The sequence below is a fragment of the Lathyrus oleraceus genome, chromosome 2 (assembly GCF_024323335.1).
Source record: "Lathyrus oleraceus cultivar Zhongwan6 chromosome 2, CAAS_Psat_ZW6_1.0, whole genome shotgun sequence".
Lineage (NCBI taxonomy): Eukaryota > Viridiplantae > Streptophyta > Magnoliopsida > Fabales > Fabaceae > Lathyrus > Lathyrus oleraceus.
In genome coordinates this window covers 183,631,655-183,652,643 of record NC_066580.1, presented here as the reverse complement: position 1 = coordinate 183,652,643, position 20,989 = coordinate 183,631,655, and the positions used below count along the sequence as shown (strand labels likewise).

The 20,989-nt window shown below is 34.7% G+C and overlaps 1 non-coding gene across 1 annotated transcript; it reads left to right on the top strand.

The window, feature by feature from the left end:
* The first annotated feature begins 1,921 nt into the window (after positions 1-1,921).
* LOC127124679 (small nucleolar RNA R71) lies at positions 1,922-2,028 on the top strand. The gene has a single exon (XR_007804141.1). It is a non-coding gene; the product is annotated as a small nucleolar RNA R71 (small nucleolar RNA).
* Positions 2,029-20,989: the final 18,961 nt, after the last annotated feature.

Genomic DNA, 20,989 nt, shown 5'->3' with positions numbered 1-20,989 from the left:
TAGGAACTCTGATCTTAGAGTAAGATTGAAATTGCATTGGGTAGGGATTAAGTGAAGAGTTGTAAACGGGTGAGTTTAGCTTTGAATTAATACTACTGATAGTGGATTTCCTCCCTGGCTTGGTAGCCCCCAGATGTAGGTCATGTTGGACTGAACTGGGTAAACAATTACTCGTGATATTTACTGCACTTACTTTTAAGTTCTGCATAATTCTTGTCTGTGCAGATTTGGATGTCATAACAACCCGTGTGACATCGAAAGTCTGATAACTAGAATTTCACTTAGGGTTTATGTGAGGCAGAGGTGATTCTGTGCAGTTGAGTTCCCTTCAGGGTTTGGAGGCTGCTCTAAACTCTTTTAGCTCTTCTCTCACTATCTTTTTCCAGCCAGGGTAATAGGAATAGAATGGCCTTTTGTTTCACTGAAACTCTGAATTTATATCCTGATTTTGTGGACCTGTGGGCTCAAATGAGAGAGGTCCAAGTCCAAGATTTTTTCTTTTATTTATTTATTTTTTGTTTTTCGTTTTTTTTTTCGTTTTTTTTTCAAAACACGTGGGCTTCGCCTAGCGAGCATGACAGCTCATGAACAAACCTTTGCTCCTTCAAGATTAACGTTTTGATTGACGAATAGACCCCTGTTGGAAGTAACTCAAGTCTTTCCCTTGTGTTGCTGATCATCTAAATAGAGCCCACAAAGTGTCCTGGATGATGTTCAAGCTTTTTGGATCCGATTCTGATTGCCATGATGAAATGCAAATGCTAAATGACCTAAAAATGAATGCATGCATGAGGTGTAAAGCGTATGCTTCCAGGAAAAATGAAGGGTAAATTTGGGGGTATTACAAAAGGGTATTGTGATATTCAATTATTTTAGAAGCTCTACGAATTTTTTAAATTGTCCTACATTTTTAGATTTAACAAGTCTTTGAGGATAAGGGATATGGGATTTATACGGTAGTGGAGGCACATAAGGTTCTTCTTTCTCTACGGCCTCTTCGTTTTTATCTTCCTCTTGTTCGTCTTCCTTCTCAGTTACCTTACCAGGGTCTTGAGTCATGGATGGGTTTTGAGTTCTAGGGTTGGTCGGTCCGTCTAGTTCTGTCCCACTTCTTAGTATAATAGCATTTGCATGACCTTTCGGGTTTGGTTGCGGCTGTCCAGGAAATGTTCCTGTAGGAGCAGCAGTAGGTGCTTGTTGTTGAGCCACTTGCGAGATTTGTGTTTCCAACATTTTGTTATGGGTGGCTAATGTGTCTACCTTGTTTTCTAACTACTTGATTTGCTCACTAGTGTGCATGTTTTGATTTAGGAAATCCTTATTTTTTTGGGCTTGGGTAGCTATGAATTTTTCCATCATTATTTCTAAGTTTGATTTCCGAGGAGCATTTTGAGTATTTGTGGCAGCTTTATGATATCCTGGTGGTACAGTAGGTGCTTGGTTAGGTGCATAAAATGCATTATTATTTTTGTATGAAAAGTTAGGATGGTTCTTCCAACCTGGGTTATAGGTGTTTGAGTAAGGGTGTCCTTGAGCATAGTTCACCTAGTCTGTGGAGGTTCCTGTCAAGAGTTGACATTCTGGGGTAGTATGCCCTTGAACTCCGCATATCTCGCAGTTTGGTACTACGGTGGCTGCTGGTGTTATGGTCAAGTTATCTATCTTTTGAGTAAGAGCATCTACCTTGGTGTTGACATGGTCAAGACTGCTTAATTCGTACATGCCGCCCTTCATTTGAGGTTTCTCTACAGAGGTTCTTTCGCTTCCCCATTGGTAATGATTCTAGGCCATACTTTCGATGAGTTGATAGGCCTTATTGTATGATTTATCCATCAGTGTGCCACCTACGGCGGCGTCTATTGTCAATCTTGTATTGTACAAGAGACCGTTGTAAAAGGTATGGATGATCAACCATTCTTCTAGACCGTGATGTGGATAAAGCCTCATCATGTATTTGTATCTCTCCCAATCTTCAAAAAGTGATTCATTATCCTTTTGTTTAAACCCGTTTATTTGGGCTCTTAGCATAGCCGTCTTACTAGGTGAGAAATATCGGGCTAAGAAGACTTTCTTCAACTCGTTCCATGTAGTGACAGAGTTGGATGGTAGATAGTGGAGCCAAGCTCTAGCTCTATCTCTTAATGAAAATGGGAAAAGACATAGTCTTATAGCTTTTGGGCTGACCACATTCGCTTTCACTGTGTCTGCGTATTGCGAAAATACTGACAAATGTAGGTTCGGGTCCTCCGTGGGACTACCTGAAAATTAGTTTTGCTGTATAGCTGAAAACAACGAAGGTTTTAGCTCAAAATTATTGGTCTCGATGGCAGGGGCAGCGATGCTGTTATATGGTTCATCCTGCGAAGGGATTGCATAGTACTTAAGAGGACAGTTTTGCACTCCTTCGACCATATCTGGTTGAATAACTGATTCAGAAGTAGGGATGTTAAGGTCAGGAAGATTTAGCTTGATACGATGTTCCTGTATCAAGTCTCGTATCCGGCGTTCTAATCTAAGATAACGCTCAGGTTTGTCAAACTGTAGCTTTAATTTCTCGCCTTGAGAGCGAGTACTTGGCATACACTCGACTAATGTAGAAAGGGAAAAAAAGAATTGTTTGCCTTATTCTATACTGGGCAATACTGGAGTTACGATATCGACTAAATTAGTCCCCGGCAACGGCACCAAAAACTTGGTCGCGACTTAGTAAGTCTATGGGAATCGTGATTGCAAGTGCACAGTCCTATCGCGTAGTTTTAAAGATTATCGAACCCACAAGGACTAATAATCAAACGTATCAATTATCTAATATTACTAATGTAAATCGAAGGCTGAGGGTCGTTCTAAGATTGAAGGGATGAAGAGAAATAGCTATAACGTAAATAGAATATTAATAAAGATATGAGATAAAGGGGATATCGGTATGTAATGCATCAACCTTTGGGGATCCGATAGATAGTTGGTGTAATCTTATTGGTCAAAATATTCTTCAGTAGAAATTATTTATAGAAAGGACTTAGTCTCACACTCTAATTTTTATTGACTCTGACCATACTCCTTAACCAGAATGCTTGGCTCTCGCGGTCTCATTTTGAATTTAAAATTAATTTTTGAATATGAATAAAGTCTAATTAATCCTAAAGCGCTCTCGCTATGTTTAGGATTAATGCTTAGTTTCAGCTATCTGGTTAAAATCTCAAACTCTTGTTCTTGTTGACCGTAACCTTAGTTTGTTTTGTACTCTCGTACGAAAAACAGTTTGATTAAAACAAGAAACTAAAAACCGGAAAAATAAGTTTTATAAAAACTGACACCAATTATTTATGAATCCCGCCGTTTCGACGGTCTTTACATACTGATACCTAAGGGTTTAGCCGGACATGGATCTGGTAACAGACATGGTATTTGGAAAATCAAACATGCAATGAGGCATAAATAAATAAAATAGCAATCAAAATAAAACCTGAATTACGAATTGAGAACTGGAACTGAATCTTGATTCTTCGAATAAAATAATGTTGGCAGGCTTTGGCAATGAGTAACCGTTACAATTGAATTCAAATGCGTAAAATAAATTGCAATAGTCCCCGATGTGGAGAAACTATCACTGTTACAAAGTAGGAAAAACTGCCTAGGAAACTAAAAGAAAATAAATCTGACTAAAAATAATTCGTAGATTGAAAATTGGAAGATGAGAGAGAGAGAGAGAGAGAGAGAAAGAGAGTTCTCGTGTGTAGAAACTTCCCTCTTTATATATTTTCCACATCCCTAATTTATAGCCGAAGGTGAGTGGATTCGTGGCTAGAATCATGGAGAGAAAATAGGGAAGACTAGGTTGTGGCAGTTGCCACAACCCAATTCTTTGACTCCCTGGCGAGCGCCACAATTATAGGGCTAAGCCCCACAATTTTTCATGCTTGGTGTCGGGCGCCACCACCTCCTTTGGTTCATGTGGCGGGCGCCACACATCTAGATGATGGACGCCACAAACCCATTTGGTTGGTGGCCCATTATCTCTATTTTTCTCCATTTTCTTCTCTTTTTCTTTCCGTTTTGCTATTTTCCACTTTCCTTGTTGTAAACCTTTCATTCGATAAATACCTGCAATAAATGTAAAATACTACTTAATAATAAGTGTTAATCCAGTAAAAAGTAATGCATATGAAGCCAAAAATATGATACTTTTTCGCGTTATCAGTAACCAACCCCCTTACCTGTAATCTCTGGCATTTTATTAGTTTTGATTTGAAAACTTCTTATCTTTGGGTTTTGTTCGTACTTTTCCCTTTACCCTTAGAAACAATAAAAGCGCGTTGACGACTCTGGTTTAATTGACGTCGAGCTTATCCATAACTTGATGGTCATGAATTTACCGCTATAGTGCCAACATAAAAATGAAGGATCAAAACCTCATAGTTCGTGGTATCAATTTCAAAGTGAGTAGGTTGCTTTTAATCAAAAATTAAGTTTGAAAGAGGCACAAAGGGCCCAAAAGTTTGAATGAGTGTCAGTTCTTTTTGTCTTTTTGAAATTTTAAGTCAATATGGTTAAGTTTATTTACAAATTTGATTAAGAAAAGAGTTTTAAAATGCAATGGCATAAGGCCAAAGTTTCTAATTTGCAATAAGGTCTATGTTTTGAAATCACAAACAAAGAAAGTTTTTGAAAAGGGGGAGAGATTTTGAAATTTAAGAAGTGGGAGAAGATGAAGAGGCTATCCTAAGCATAAAATTAAAAGTTAAGAGTTGAAAAGATCTAACCAATGGGATGCAACCCAACAGGCAAGAATGTCATATAGAAAACTCACTCTCCCTTTGGACTTTGAATCGAGCAATAATCAGCAAGCAATTAACAATATGAAGAGCAAGGCATCAAAAAAAGATGGCCATATCCAAGCAAGCAAATCCATAGCTAACAGTCTTCTTTGTCTTCTCATGTATCCGATGAAATAATCCTTGTTTTTGCTCAGAATAAGGTATTAGGCATGAGATCAAAATAACAGTTGCATCAAGACCATAGAACATATGAATTCAAGTGGACCCCAATACTTGCATCAGATGAAAGCCCAAATCACAATAACTTGGTCTCAGAAATGTTGGCATTGGCCAAGTCCTTTTGCGTATGGAATGTTGCCTAATCCTAGGTCCAAAAGTTTATATCAAACCCAACAGTCCACACAAACATTTTTTAGGGTTTTTGTTATTTATTAGGTATTTTAAGGTCCTAATACCACAAGCACAAACAAAATATACAAACAAATATATACAAACATAATATAAGGCTCAAATGAGCAAAGTGAAAATGACATAAACATAAACAACTCAAATGATATGTAAATGGCAATGAATGGTAAATGACTTAGAAACTAAATTGCATAAAGTAAATGACTTGAAAGTAAAGCAATATTAATAAAAAGTTAGTCAAATGTCAGTTAGTTAGATGTTAGTGATGTTTTACTTTCAATTCATTAAGTCATTCTTTGGATAACACTCAACCATCTATTCACAAGCATGTGTAAGACCCCAATTTTGACCCTAAGATCCCTCATGCAATTTCATCATATGCATTAGCATTGGGATCATACCTTGGCATCTCCGTTACCCCTCTTTCATTGGGTTTGTTTTGGGAGAGATCACCAAGCACTATGTGATTGTATCATACTTGTATATTATCATTTTACTAACCAAAATACCAAAAATATGTCTTTGCATTTGCCTAACTCTTTTGTAGGTAGGGCGTGATCTCCATTGATCTACCAAGTTCATATCTAGGGTTTGAGACCCTCATGACAAAGAGCACAACCATGAATTAATCCAAGAATTGTTATGAGCATAATATATGATTTCCATTGATTCCTACATGTTATATTAATCAAGTGTTCTTCAAGAGTTTGGAAGTGATTTGCCTTGGAAACCCTACTTTGACTGGGTATCTTAAGTAACTTCTCCAACAAGCCATATCACCAATTGATCAAATTTCTCAAGGTACACTTAAAAATTCATCATCTTATTCATATATTATCTACCATGACCCAATAAAGTCCAAAGAATTGAAGGTTAGCAGGTTGGTTGAGGGTGGTTGGCCAGATGAATTCATCTGATTAAAACTAGATCTCCCTAGACCCTATCTCCTACAATTTTCACCATATGAAAATGATTCCAAAATAAACGTTACTCTAAATGACATTGAAAACAACTTTCATGTTGAGACCTAGAGCTAGTTTTGCTTGGAAAATCATTTTCTATGTTGAAACATTATAGGTCATTTTGTCTAAACCCTAATTTGAAAGTCAACTTCCCAAGGCCATAACTTGCTCAATTTTTATGAGATGAAAGATTTCCAAGTTTCAAAATCAAATTCAATGTGTCTACTTAAACTTTTATGTTTGGAGTGGGATATAATTCAACTTTTTTGAGCATGTGATATGACGCTACATTATAGGTCACTTTTGACCTATACCATTGATCAAGTGATTTTTCCAAACTTCAAAAATGCATAACTCTATCATTCCAAATCCAAATGACATGAAATTCATGACCATTTTGAAGGTCTTTGAGATATATACAACTTTTATGAAGACATGTTTCTCATTTGAAACTCACATAAAAAGTTAAGTAAGGTGGAATATTGAGGTATATGGCTTGACACTTAGAAAAAATTTCAACATGTTGAAATTTCCAAACTTCCACCTCAAAATTATCCATGTTCCAAGTTCCAAATGAAAAAGTGTTCAACATCGAACTTGTTCCCCTTGATCCAAGCTTTCCAAAGAACCCAAGTTCATGCATTTTGGATGAGGTTTGCTAGGTTTGTGCATGGCTTTAACAGGGCTCCATCATTGGAAAGAATCAATTGCATAAACTTCAGTTCACAATGCCTTGCCATTCAAGCTTCATTCAGACCTCAATTGGAATCATTTTGGACCTTTTTGCATTGCATCATGGGCCTGTACATGCCTATGCACTCGTGTCATCAACATTGCTAATTTTGGACAGATTTTTGAAGTGTGCAAATATCATTTAATTATAGACGTTGGATATTAAAAGAAATTTGACTTTTATTTTAAAAATCTATAAAGTAATACAAACGGGTGATGGTGATGAACCGAAGGTTTAAAATTTTTTACACTGACAGTGTATAGTAATTAATCTCATATATATTATTTACTTTTATATTAAATGATATTGAGATAAACTAATGTGATTAACCAACTTCATAACATCATTAACTAATATTTTATATTTTATTAATCAACTTTATTTATTATTATTATTTTTCTAATATTTGCACGTTTATTAATCAATTACATAATTTTATTAACCAACTTTTTATATTTTATTAATCAAATTTAATTTATTAATAAAAATTATTTTTAGTATATGAGTATTTATTAATCAACTTAATCACTTCATTATCCAACTTTTTATATTTTATTAACTAATTTTGTTTCAATATTTAACGTAACTGTTCACGTGCACAGTTTGTAGACATTATTCTCACATTGTTCATAAATATCTTTTACGCACTCTGTTCATATTACTGTTCACACACTATTCACAATAAATAATTTTTTATTTAAATAAAATACTAGTATTTACCGTGTATATATTGGTGTAAAAAAGAATGTCAAGATATTCGGTTCTAGAAATTTGAAATTTAGTACCTAACCATGAAAGTATTAAAAACAATGTATCAACCTATGTCAAGTTGTTACACACAAAAAAAATAAACTACGACTTGTTAAATTTTCAATAAATAAAACAAAAATTAGCACCGACTAAAAGACTTATGCTTAATTTGTTGAATGTCTTAATTAGCATTACAAGTAACACAAAGTCTATAAGCAAACAATGTCATTATATTAGAATTGACTTTGCAATTAATACATAGTACTTCACTAAAACTTTCCAGACAACTACCTATGTTCGTAGAAAATGTTCATTAAACCAAACAACTAACCATAAACAACAGAACGCTGCAAACCATACAAAAAACTTTTTCTTTCTTCCTAGAAGTCATCATCAAATGACCCTTATTTAATAACCTCCTTTGATATATGGAGTATTAAATTATTATTATTTTGGTTTTATAATATTTATTAAGATTTAAAATTATTTTGATTTCTATAAATATCAACATCTTATTTTTAGTTTGTGAAAAAAAAAATCAAGTATTAGTTTTAAAAATATTATTATCCTCAAATAAATTGTAGTTCTTAATGCAATGTAATAGAATATTGAAATTAATTAATTTTTTAATAAAATACAAATTATTAAATAAAAAAAGGAAAAACAAAAATATGTGTGACATAAAATATAATCCATCAAAAAATTAATAAAAACAATAGTTAGATAAATTCAACCTATCTTTCTAAAAACATTTAAAAACACACAATAAGAAAATGAACTTTACCGTATGTCATAATAAAAAAAAATACTACATTGATTAATCTATTTACATATATATATTTTTCTCTAAAAATATAAAATATTTTATTTTTAAATGAATGTTGTGTAAAATATCCTTCTATGTTATTATAAAAATCATTAATAGACAATATTCATATTAGAAAATGTATAAATCAACATCATTAGATTTGTTTCTAAAAAATAGATTTAATAGCAACTAATATGATTTCATGTAATTTAGTTTGAAAAAAAAATTAATTAAAATATTAAAAAATTCTTTCAACTTTTTAATAATTTTTTAAACATGAAATTAATTAAATACGAGTTTTCAAATTAAAAAAAGAAAACATAAACTAGAAATTGAATGTAAAGTTCCTTTTTATATGGAAGAAATTTTTATAATGACCTAAACAAATCTATAAAAAGTATTTTAAAAAGTTAAAGTAGAATTAATAGTATTGAAGAAATTTTTCTTGAAGATAATTTTGTAAGGTCTAAAGATTGAAGAAAATTTTGCAAGTATTAAAAATGTAATGTTAAAAATTTGTACGGACTATTTTTTTATATATTTAAATTAAATTGATATTTTTAAAAAGACGTGTGTTTTTTTATTCGACACAAACATCCATTTATCAGTAAAAAAAAGTCATGTACAACCTCACATTGACATTATTTGTAGTGTGTAAGTATATTATTAATAATGAGAGGAAACATACTTCATCTTTTTCACCTTACTAAATAGAGATTGTTATTTTTCATGTGTGTGGTTGCGTAATCTATATTTTGAGAATGCTTTTGATTAAAAATTGAAACTCCTTTTATAATGGAGGCTTATTTCTATGGTATAGAGAATCAGATAAGAACTAATCAATTTTTAGAAACTTTTTCTTTAAGTTTTATCTCCCTGTTATTTGCCAGGTCTTTTTTTAATTTCTAACTTCTCTTGACTATTCTAAAACTTCTGACATCGTATTTAAAATCTTTTAACATTCAAACAATCAAGTGTTTTTAACCGTTTTAAAGAAGACGTGTATTTCAAATTCGAAGTTTTACACTTTACATATAACAAATGACTCCTAAATTGTTAATTCATGAATGAGTTTAATAAGTGATATTTTAAATGCATCGTGTAAAATTTGTAATTATCATATGCACTAGGGTAACATTTTATTTATGCGGAAATTTCCAAGATACTCCACCTTTTGGAACGTGTCACTGAAAAATGTTATTTATCAATATTTTGCATTATTTTTAATATGTTCTTACACTTCAGAATTTCATCTTGTTACAACTCGTTAAATATTTTCCTTGCACGCACCACTTCAGAATCCTAAATTGGTCATAAAAAATAATTTAGGGTATTTACTTGATCCTAATGAAGATGAAGCAAAGCAAAAAATTTAGAGATCTTGGATATACATTCACTTCACTCTCAATCATCAGAGTCAGTATTTATGGTTTCTTTCTAATCTTAAAACTTTTTAAAAGACGTTGAATCATTTTTTCAAATCTTCGCAGACCTCCTATTAGGTCTCACTTTCTTAAAACAGATGCTAAACTTTCTTAAAACAGATGCTAATTCTTTTAGGTTTTGAATGGTCATTTAAAACCATCAAGCACTAAAAATCCATCTTATAATCATTATATTTATCCTGGTTAAATCTAATGGAAGAAAAAAATGGGATTTTTAGAAGAAAATAAGTATTTATGATATCATCATGCTAAGTAAAAGAAACTAAGTTTATAATTTATCACAACTCTTTATTGTTATTTATTTTTAATATTCTTATAAGTGCATATTTCATACTCTTATGACATGATGCTGATATTACCTTGATTTGATTTGCATAGTTGCTATCACCAATCTCTAACAAGTTATAACAATTTATGTGATTCTCGAGTCTACCCTTGAACCTAACATGATTTCACATAGTTTTATAAGTATTAAGGAAACTCAAGCCCGTTATACAATAAAATCAAAATAATCAATAGAAATCTATAAATATCTCAGACAATAAGTATAGTGCATTTCTTCTATTTTGACTTCATCATTATCTCCATAACCTTTGTGCTCATTTGAATCACACTTTTCGCGCCAACTTTGCCCCCCATTGAAACCCTCTCATTCTAAAGGAAAACCTGAGAAATTTCAATTTGAAATTTGAGTTTGAATCTCAACTGTTGGAGATTCAAGAACTCCAGGATCCAAAGCCTTGCAACCTCTCTAATCACTTCCTGCTAGCTTCTCAAGTGTGATCAGATCGTGTTTGGAGCAAGCCACATCAAGAACTGTATAGCATTGAAGGTAATTTTCAGAAAACTTCATCTCTTCGATTCTCACTCAATTCTACTCAATTCTCTTGGATCTTTGGTTGTGTGAAGTCCTACCAATGTAGACAAGAAGATTGAGTTACTTAGAGGTCAAATCGAAGCAACTCAGTTAACACACCTCAAAATTCAACTCCTCATATCTTTCTATATATGTGGAGTTAGTTAAAATTGAGGTCAGATTCGTGCTCTACGCTATTTTTTCTTTCAGATCATGTCCTCCTTTTTCATTTATGTGATGGTGACAACTGAATCAGTTCGGTGAGCCTCACCTGAGAAGGTGACCGGAGGTCCAGTGCCGGTGGTGTGTTGGACAGGTTCTGAGCCACATGATCATTTCAAAATGTTTTAATCTCACGCGTCCATTGTGATTACCATCCCTGCAGCGTGCTAACTCGTGTGTTTGGTGGAATACGCGTTATAGGCCACTTGATCTGCCACCTCAATTAATGAGGGAGATCAAGTGGCTCATGTTTTTTCACATTTTCTGATTTTTGTTTTATTCCTTTTATTTTCATTAATTTATATTAATTTTAATATTGATCCAAAAAATATGAGAGTTTCACCAAAAAATTTCAAATAAATTCCTCTTTCATATTCTGATTTAAAATTATTTTTTGGATAATTATTAATATTTTCATGATTTAATTTATTTCGTGATTATTTTTTATTGTTTAAAAATACTTTTAAGTCTTTAAAAATTCTAAATTTTTTTCTCCAAGGTCCTTTGACCTTGTTTGACCTACGATAAATCTCATGGTCATTTCTTTGGTGTTATGATGAGGTTTTAGGAATTTGACAAACCATATTTAATTTAAATGCCTTATTTTAGTATTTTTTTAATTTGAATAAATGTCAAATAATTGTGTTGACCTATTGTGATGACTTGTTTGAGTTTGACTCTTGTTGTTGGGCCTTGGTCAAGGTTGATTTGACTTTGTCAAGTTAATATCATTGGATTTAGGGGATTGATGGAATGTACATTCCATCTCCCAAAATGAATGAATGATATTAATTTGGTAAAAGTCCTCCTTTTACCAATTTGAGTTTTGATTCATTCCCCTCCCTCTTCATCTCATTCCCCTTCTTTATGCATCCATTTCATTTGGCCTATGAGATCTCAAAATCATAAGCCTAGTTGATTGAAAAATCAACATAAGTATGGATGAGATTAGGCCACCTCTTTTTCATATTCTTTTTGTGTGTGGTATGTTTCATGAGCATAGTCCATTATACTATGTCTCTAACATGCATTAACACCAAAATTCTATTGCCCGACCTCAAATAGTTGTGACTTCTACATAAGTCCAATTACGATTGCTTAACATAGGGCTAAATTTGTGACACAAATGGCATAATATTCTAGTTAGTGAGATTGTAAGTCTCCCCTCTTTCATGGTATTGTGTGGAAACTTGGCCTTTTTTCCTTCCTTTAGAAGATGTCTTGGCTCAAGGATCCATGCTTGTGATAAGTGGGTTGAGTGTTCTCCAAAGAATGACTTAAAAATGAAAAGCAAAAGCAAAACAATACTAACTTCTAACTCATTAACAACTAACTTTTAATTTCAAGCCATTTACTTTAATTTCATTTAATTTTAGTCTTTATTCATTTGCCATTATTCATACCATTCTAATTGTTTATGTTAAGGCAATTTTCACTTTGTCCATTTGGACCATATTGTGTGATATATCTTATTTGTGTATACTTTGCTTGTTTGTATGGTCTTTGACCATTAATGTACATAATAACAACAAAAACCCTAAAAAACTTTTGTGTGGACTGTTGGCTTGATCTTGGACAAATGGACTTAGAACTTAGGCAACATTCCTATGCTAAAGGACTTGGCCAATGCCAACTTTCTGTGAAACCAAGTGCTTGCAATTTGGAACTTCATCTGATACATCATTCAAGATCCTTTTGATTTCATCTGCAACATGATCATTGTGAAGCTGTTATTTTGAACCTGTGACTTGTCGAATTCATCTGTTGCATGGGCTAATATGAAGAAGATCATGGAGTGGCTAAGCTTGGATGTGGCTATCTTTATTTGATGCCTTTCTCTTCAAGATAATATAATTGTGCATTTGTGTGTTGCTTGATTCTAAATGTCAAACGGAATTCTGGGTTTCTATTGACATTCTTGTCTATGGGATTGCTACCCATTGGTCAGATTTTGTCAACTCTTAAATTTTAATCTTGTGCATAGGATTAGTCTCTTCATCTTCTCCCCATTTCTTTAATTTCAAAACCTATCCCTCCCTTTTCAAAATCTTCTTTGATTGAACTTATTTTGTTCTAAACTTTGACCACTTTGCAAAAAGATATAAACTTTGGCCTTATGCCATTGCATTTTCAAACTTCTTTTCTTAAATCAAATTTGTAAATACACTTAACCATACTTGACTTAAACTTTCAGAAAAGCCCAACAGAAATAACTCATTCAAACCATTTCCAGGCCTTTGCGCCTTTCAAACTTAATTTTTGTTAAAAGTAATGCATCCACTTTGAAATTTGTATCACGAACTACAAGGTTTTGATCCCTCATTTTTTATGTTGGTACGTAGGCACAAGTCCGAAGGTCTTGTCAAACACAAAAATATAATTAATGAATTCTTTTCTCATCCCCCCATTTTATTTGTTTGTGAACATCATTTTGTACCAAATATATATGCACACAAAAAGGGCTCCCTATGAGTACCTAAGACACTTTGGGTGTTAACACCTTCCCTCTGTGTAACCAACCCCCTTTACCTGTAATCTCTGACATTTTATTAGTTTTGATTTGAAAACTTCTTACTTCTGGGTTTTGTTCGTACCTTTTCCCTTTTCCCTTGGAAACAATAAAAGCGCGGTGGCGACTCTTGTTATTTGATGTCTAGCTTATCCATAGCTTGATGATCATGAATTTACCGCTACAGAAATTAAGTGGCGACTCTGCTGGGGACTAGTATCCAGTGGGTTTAGCCTACTTTTTATGTGTATATAATTGTATATATGTGATATTTGTATATATGTATGTGTGATATAATCTGTTTGTTGTGCTTGGTGATCTCTGAGTGGTGTGATAAGTTCTAACCCGAACTTGAGTGCAATTAAGATAGGAGGATGGTATAGTCATGTTCGACTTGTGTGGAGTAGTCCTTGACAAGTTGGCTTGAGATCCATCTGCTCAGTGGAGACTCTTTTGGATTTGGAAATGTCACACAAATATTTGTGGTTAGGGATTGCTATCTCTAATTTGGGTCTGAGAAGCTGAGGACCGTAGAACATTTACCCCCTCTTGGCCTATTTAGGACGTAGTGTGGAAACTGTTCAAGTTTAGACTTGATAACAGTTGTTACGCGGTACTACACTCAGGCGAGTTTCTCTTGAGAATATTATGGGTCGATGAGTCAGTCATCTTAACCTGTAATATTCAATAGATGGAATTAAGACTCTGGGAACTTTTTAGAACATGATCTATAGGTTTTTATCCTTAGTTCACTCCTTTGGGATGGTTCTTACTCAGACTCCATGCTCACGATTTACAACAAACCCTTGATTCTTGGTTGATCTAATCAAGTCTTGTCAATATCAATGGAAATTGGGTGTTGATAAGGTGCAAACCATAATCCACCAAAATGGATGATTGATCTTGACAATAGCTTGATTCATCCCTTGACCTTTTTTTGTTTTCCTTGTGTATGATCCCTTATTTGTGATTGTTGCATTCATGCATTCATGCGCATCAGAACATTAATCACACGAAAATTTCAAGGAACTGAGGTATTATTTGCAAATATTTTCAGACCATGGATTATGGACGAAGGAACACTAAGAAGTACAGTTTCAGATGTCCCGACTTGAAAGAGTTAAGGAAGCTAGCATCTTTTGTATTAGATCCCTTTGACTTCAAACAACGCCATGGGAAGCTTCTGTCTATCTTATTTGTTGATATAGTTGAAGGACTTTTGAGTGTGTTAGTGCAATTCTATGATCCTCTTTATCGTTGTTTCACTTTCCCAGATTTTCAGCTCGTGCCTACATTGGAGAAGTATTCTTATCTTTTGGGGATACCTGTTTCTAGTAGAGTGCCTTTTAGTGGACTGCAGGAGATTCCCCGATCTAGTATTATTGCTGAAGCTCTTCACTTGAACAAGTCTGAGATAGAGGCTCATTGGGTGAATAAAGGAGGATTGTTTGGGTTGCCATTTGATTTCCTCATCAAGGAAGTTACTTCTTTTTCTCAAGCCGGTAGTGTGGATGCTTTTTAAGCTATCTTTTTGTTACTCATCTATGGATTAGCTCTGTTCCCTAACATTGAAGGTTTTGTTGATGTTAACGCCATTAGAATTTTCTTGATTGGGAATCCTGTGCCTACTTTGTTGGGTGATATGTATTTCTCTTTGCATCTAAGGAATTCTAAGGGTGGAGGAACTATTTTCTGTTGCATTCCTCTTCTGTACAAGTGGTTTATTTCGCACTTGCCTAAGACACCTGCTTTTGTGGAGAACAAACAATGTCTACGGTGGTCTTAGAGACTTATGTCTCTCACTAATGATGATATAGTTTGGTATGATCCGTCTTTAAGTAGTTTGGAGATTATTGATAGTTGTGGTGAATTCTCTAATGTGCCTCTCATTGGTACACAAGGAGGAATTAACTACAACCCTGCTTTGGCTCGTTTGAGAGACAAACCTAATAATACTTTGTTAGAACGTCTTTTCTATCAAGAGGGTAAAGATCCCCAACATTTGAAGTAGAAGATTGTGCATGCTTGGCATAATGTGCATAGGAAAGGAAGATCCGAGCTTGGTCCGTGCAATTGTGTAGCTTTGGAAGCTTACACTCTTTGGGTAAAGAAGAGAGCTTTGGAGTGGAAGATGCCTTATCCTTGTGAAAGACCTATGTCTATGGTTGTGGTTGAGCCATTAACTCTCCCTAACCAAGATGTGGAGGAGTTGGAAGACGCGCTCGTCAAGATGAAGCAAGAGAAGGATATGTGGGAAGAGCGTTTTCGTGCTTTGAGCAAGAAGCATGAAGAGTTACAGTTGGAGTCTAAGGACAAAGATGCACTTATTGAGCTACTTGAAGACAAAGTGACGAAGAGACGGAGAGAGACAGAGGTTTCATCTTCTAGCATGCCTCAACCTTCTGTTGCTTGGAAGAAGATTGTTGATCAGCTTGTCCTCGAGAAGACTCAGATGAAGGCTTCTTTTGAGACCGAGATTCAACGCATTCGAAGGAAGTACGCACCTTCAGCCAGATCTTCTGACGTTGTTAGGGATCCTTAGGATGACTAGTCTCCTTTTCTCTTGTATTTTTCATTTGGTTTGTGAAATTGTACTTGTAGCGGTGTATTCGTCACCATTGGAAATATTAACTAGATCCAAGGTAAATCATACAAAGTCGAGTCGCCACCGCACTTCTATTTATCCAAAGGAATGGTTAGAAAGCGAACAAAAACCTATAAAGTTTTACAAACAAAACTAGTAAAAGGGGGTCAGAGATCTGGGTAAGGGGTTTGGTTATGTCATGGGAAGGTGTTAGGCACCCACAACATCCTAGGTACTCCTAGGGAGCCCTTTTAACAACTTGTTGCATGTTATTGTTTATGAAAGTATTTTGTGCAAACATTATTGAAGAGATGAGAGAAGAATGTGCAAGTTAGTTATTTTTGTGTTTGGATGGATGAACCCATTGCCTACGTACCTTTTCATGAAAGATAAGGATCAAAACCCCGTAGTTCGGCTAAAAAATTTCAAAACAATGTATGGATTGATTTTAAAACAAAAGCCTTAAGGTCTTTCATTATCGAAGGGAGAAAACTCGACCTGAACAACCACAAGTCCACCATGTGAGAAAAACTTCGACATGCTAGTGAGGGGTTATGCCCTATAATAAGCATGGAAGTCTTACAATTCAATCACTAAGGACAAAGGTGAGATTTACATCAACCACTAAGATAATTCAGATCTATGGCTAATGCATGAAAATTTGATTAAGAAGTGGACAAGGGCCACAAAAGCAATTGAGTGGGTTGAGTTAACCAATTAAAAGTATTCACAAAGATAATCAAAGTTGACTTAAAAGTTCAATTCAAAATGAGTATTGTGAAAAGAGAGTTTGAAAATCAAAGGCATAAGGCCTAGGTTTCTAATGTTGAAAACAAGTCAGATGTTTGCACAAAAGTTTTTCTGGTTTGGGTTAAGGGTGAAAAAGGATCAAGGTTAAGCATGCAAGAGGTGGAAGATGAAGGGTAAAGCCACAAATAGGAGTTCCTTTCTCAAGATCATAGAGATGATCCAAGTAAGTTCCTTTGGAATTAAGCAACACAAGGTAAAAGCAATAAGCAAGGTTTCATGAGAGAACAACAAAAACTGGAAACAGAATGCCAATAGATGGTCTTACATCCAACTCCAAGAGCAAATGGGAAACAGAAAGCCAATAGCTGGACTTACATCTAACTCCACAAAACAAATAGGAAACAGAAAGCCAATAGCTGGACTTACATCTAACTCCACAAAAGCAAAAATGAAAATGCACATACATGAGAAGTTCAAAAATAAGCAAACAAACAATCAAGTATCACACTCTATACACAAACAAGAGGCTCAGACAAAATGGTTAGGCTTTAGTCAAGAGGGGTCATATCAACCTCGACAAACAAGCCAAAACTGTAAGGGTGTTTTTTGAGCTCTTAACCACTAACATTGAGAGTTAGGGTGAAGCTGGTGAAATGGAGAAATGAGGATGTGACCTCATGCTCTTAACCCTGGCCTGGGTGAGCTTGAATCAAAGAAGGTGTGGGGATCCAGAATATGGGATCCTATTCCACTTGACTGACTATACAAGATCTTGGGTGTATATTCAAAAGCATTAGCACGTAGTGCGAGCATAATGAAAGACTCAACTGATTAACAGGGGATTGATTGCTAATCCCTTCTATCTGTCAATTGCCTCTTCACTTAGGAGGACTTAACAAGTAACATGCCTCATTTAGAGGTCTTTAGCACAAATGTAAACAATCACAAACATTGCCTCATAAGGAGGACTTCAGCCAAATGTCTGCCAAAAAGGCGACAGGACTTCCAGACTACATGGAGTAAGAGGGCTAAGCTACCTCAGTGGTGTATCAACCACACTCCAAAGCAAAGGCTAAGCAAGAGCTAGCTAGCAACTAATGTACCTGTACAAAAGCTTAAACAGTTAATATTGTATTCAGAGAACCAAACAGTCAACAGTGGAATCATCCAACAATTATACACAAGGTAAGTCTCAAATGCAAGCACTCAAGTGAGTTCATCACATCAAGGGACCTACAACACAACAAAGGTTAGTAAACCAAGCAAATGGCATCTCAAATGATGAGGCCACACCAATCGTTTATGCTAAATACCTGAAACACAAACACAATTGGTGAGTACAAACCACTAGTGCAAAGACTAGGGTCAGAGGCAAGTCAAATGATCAAAACAGAAGTCAAGATTTCTCATGAAGCACATTTATTCAAGCAAGAAGAAAGCCTCAAAAGGACCAAAGCCAAATCAATAAGCAAAGCCATCAATTAATCAAGATAAGGCAAAGGCAAACAATGTGATCACAATTGGACATCAAGGATAGAAATTCCACATTAAAACAGAAATGAATCCAATGATCATGAAAATTTTTATGTGCACTCAACATGTTATGAACAAGCATCATACAAAAAATGAAATCCAGAAGAGCTCATATGACATGTAAATGAAAATGCACAAAAGCAACATCCAATACGTGACACAAATTGTCACACCATGTATTCATGTGTCCAAAACAGTGAGATTAAATGGTAAAAATGCCAAACAAAAGCCAAAAGATAATGTCACATGTTATGAATAAGCATGTCAAGTTTCAAGGCAATTGGACAAACTATGAGCATTTCACAAATCAATTAGCACAATCATGTCACTTTAGTATCATGTCCAAACAATCAAGCATATTTAAAAATCCAGAAATGCAAAAATCAGGAAATAAATGCTAAAAAAAACTAGACATTCAAATGATCATGTGACAAAAAAATTGGATTAATTTGGATTTGTTTTCTATTTTTTATGATTTTTTCAATTTGCATGAACAAAAATGAATTAATATGAAAATAAATGTGAAAACATGAAATGAATGAAATAGAAAGTGCAACAGGTGAGGATTGAACACAGGACATGTAAGTCAAGAAGGTGCTGGGAAATAAAATGGAAAATATGCTAGCATGGGAATCGAACTGAAGCAAGCGATGTCACAAGGCGCATAGTGAAAATCAATTAAACAAATGTAAGCATGCCAGGATCGAACAGAGGAACGCAAGGTTGCAAGCGTATCCAACATTGAAAAACAGCGTTTCATGGCAAGGGAAAATCAAAAGCGAAATTCCAAAATGTCAAGGCGAGGAATCAAACAGAGGATTGGAATGTTGCAAGCGCGCTAACATTGGAACCCTAGCGCTGAACCAGACGGCCGGAATAGTAATTCCGGTCGTCTTCTCCGGCCAACTCACGGCGGAGATGATGAACATTTTTTCCAGAAAATGAAGTATTATACATGGTTCAAATCGTCTTGTTACCAGGAGCATGAATCTAACAATCATTAAGCCTAATTCTCACTGAAACGCATGGATCGAATGAAAACATAATTGCAACCAAAACTTCAACTCAGCATATCTCACTCAATTCTCATCCATTTTAAAATCTATTTATATCAGGATCATCAGCAGTGAAAACTCTACAAGATCAAGTGCATAAAATGAAGAATAATGAGATTCAAATTCCAACCTTTTTGGAGAGCAGTGTGTTGATTTCGTGGATTCAAGGCCTCAAAAGTGTCCAGATCTTCTCCTCTTCTCTTGTTATGAAGCTTTGTGCACGAATCGGCAGTGGAAACCTCTTAGATCTAGCTTAATTTGAAGTTTCCATGTTCATCTTCAAGCTTGGTGTATGCATGATTCTTGGCCAAATTCTTCAATCCAATGCTTGATTTGTACTCAATGATACTCAATGAACACGATTATGCAAGAAAATTGATGTGTTATGTGAAGAATTTTGAAGTTTGAATTGAGAGAAAATTTGGAGGGAAATGAAATTTCTAGATCTAGAATGTGATTGTTATCAAAATTCTGTTATGATTTAGCATTTATACTCTTCCCTAATCATGCTGAAATGATAATTAGGCATTGGCTAATTAAAAATTAGGAAGATATGAGGTGCATGGCAAAATTGGTAAATACACCTATGCATGGTAAATGAGCACGTGAACAGTGCCATGCAAGGTCCATTCTCACTCAAAAACATCCAATGAACATGATGGAATGATCAAATAACTTGTAGCTTGCACCAAATTTGAATTATGCATTTTCCCTCCAAAATGCACTTGAATGGACAAATGATCATGTGAACTATTTTCATGCAATGCAATGATGGATTTGGAAACTATTGGTCACAAGAATCATGTTGCAAAAAGAGGGACTCAATTTGGAGTTTTGGATCAAAAGTTATGGCATGTTGAAGTTCCAAGCATACTTTGCAATCATTTGTTCACAACTCCTCAACCATTCATCAGATGCTCATGATCTTGGACTTTTTGGAAATGGGAGATAAAGATCTTCAACTTTCATGTTGACCAAAAATTCATTTGAAGCTTCTTTGATGTTGGAAAGTCAAGTTGAATGTGAACCAAAAACTTGCCATTTTTGGAAACTTGAAATTATAGGTCACTTTCCATTTTGGGAAACTTTTGATTTGACTTCAAAATCTTCAAGATAGATGCTTGACATGATGAATAAGCCTTGTTTGAACATGAATGGCATGTCTTAAATCATTTCCCACACCTCAAAGCCTTCAATTGACTGCACAGTTGACTGTATGGTCCTCAGACGACCTTGACAATGCCTGATGAATTTGAGCTTCAACCACTTGGGGCATTTGCTCCAAAATGAACCTCTAGCTCATATAAGCTCAATATAATGTCATGTGGTCCTCATACCAAGAAAATACCATCACCTATTGCACAAAGGAATACCTTGAATTGCCTGGCTTGATGACTGCTTAGACTGCAAAACAAATGTTAGATGACATATTTTTGGTGCTTTTGGTTAATGATTAAACAAGAAAAGCAATGATATACAATGCAAACAATGCCTGGTGATCTCAAACCACTCACAAGAGATCTCCACCCAAAGGAAAGGAAGGCAAGATGCTCAAAGATCCTTGAGGCTATGCAATGCTATGATATGATGCCATGAGGG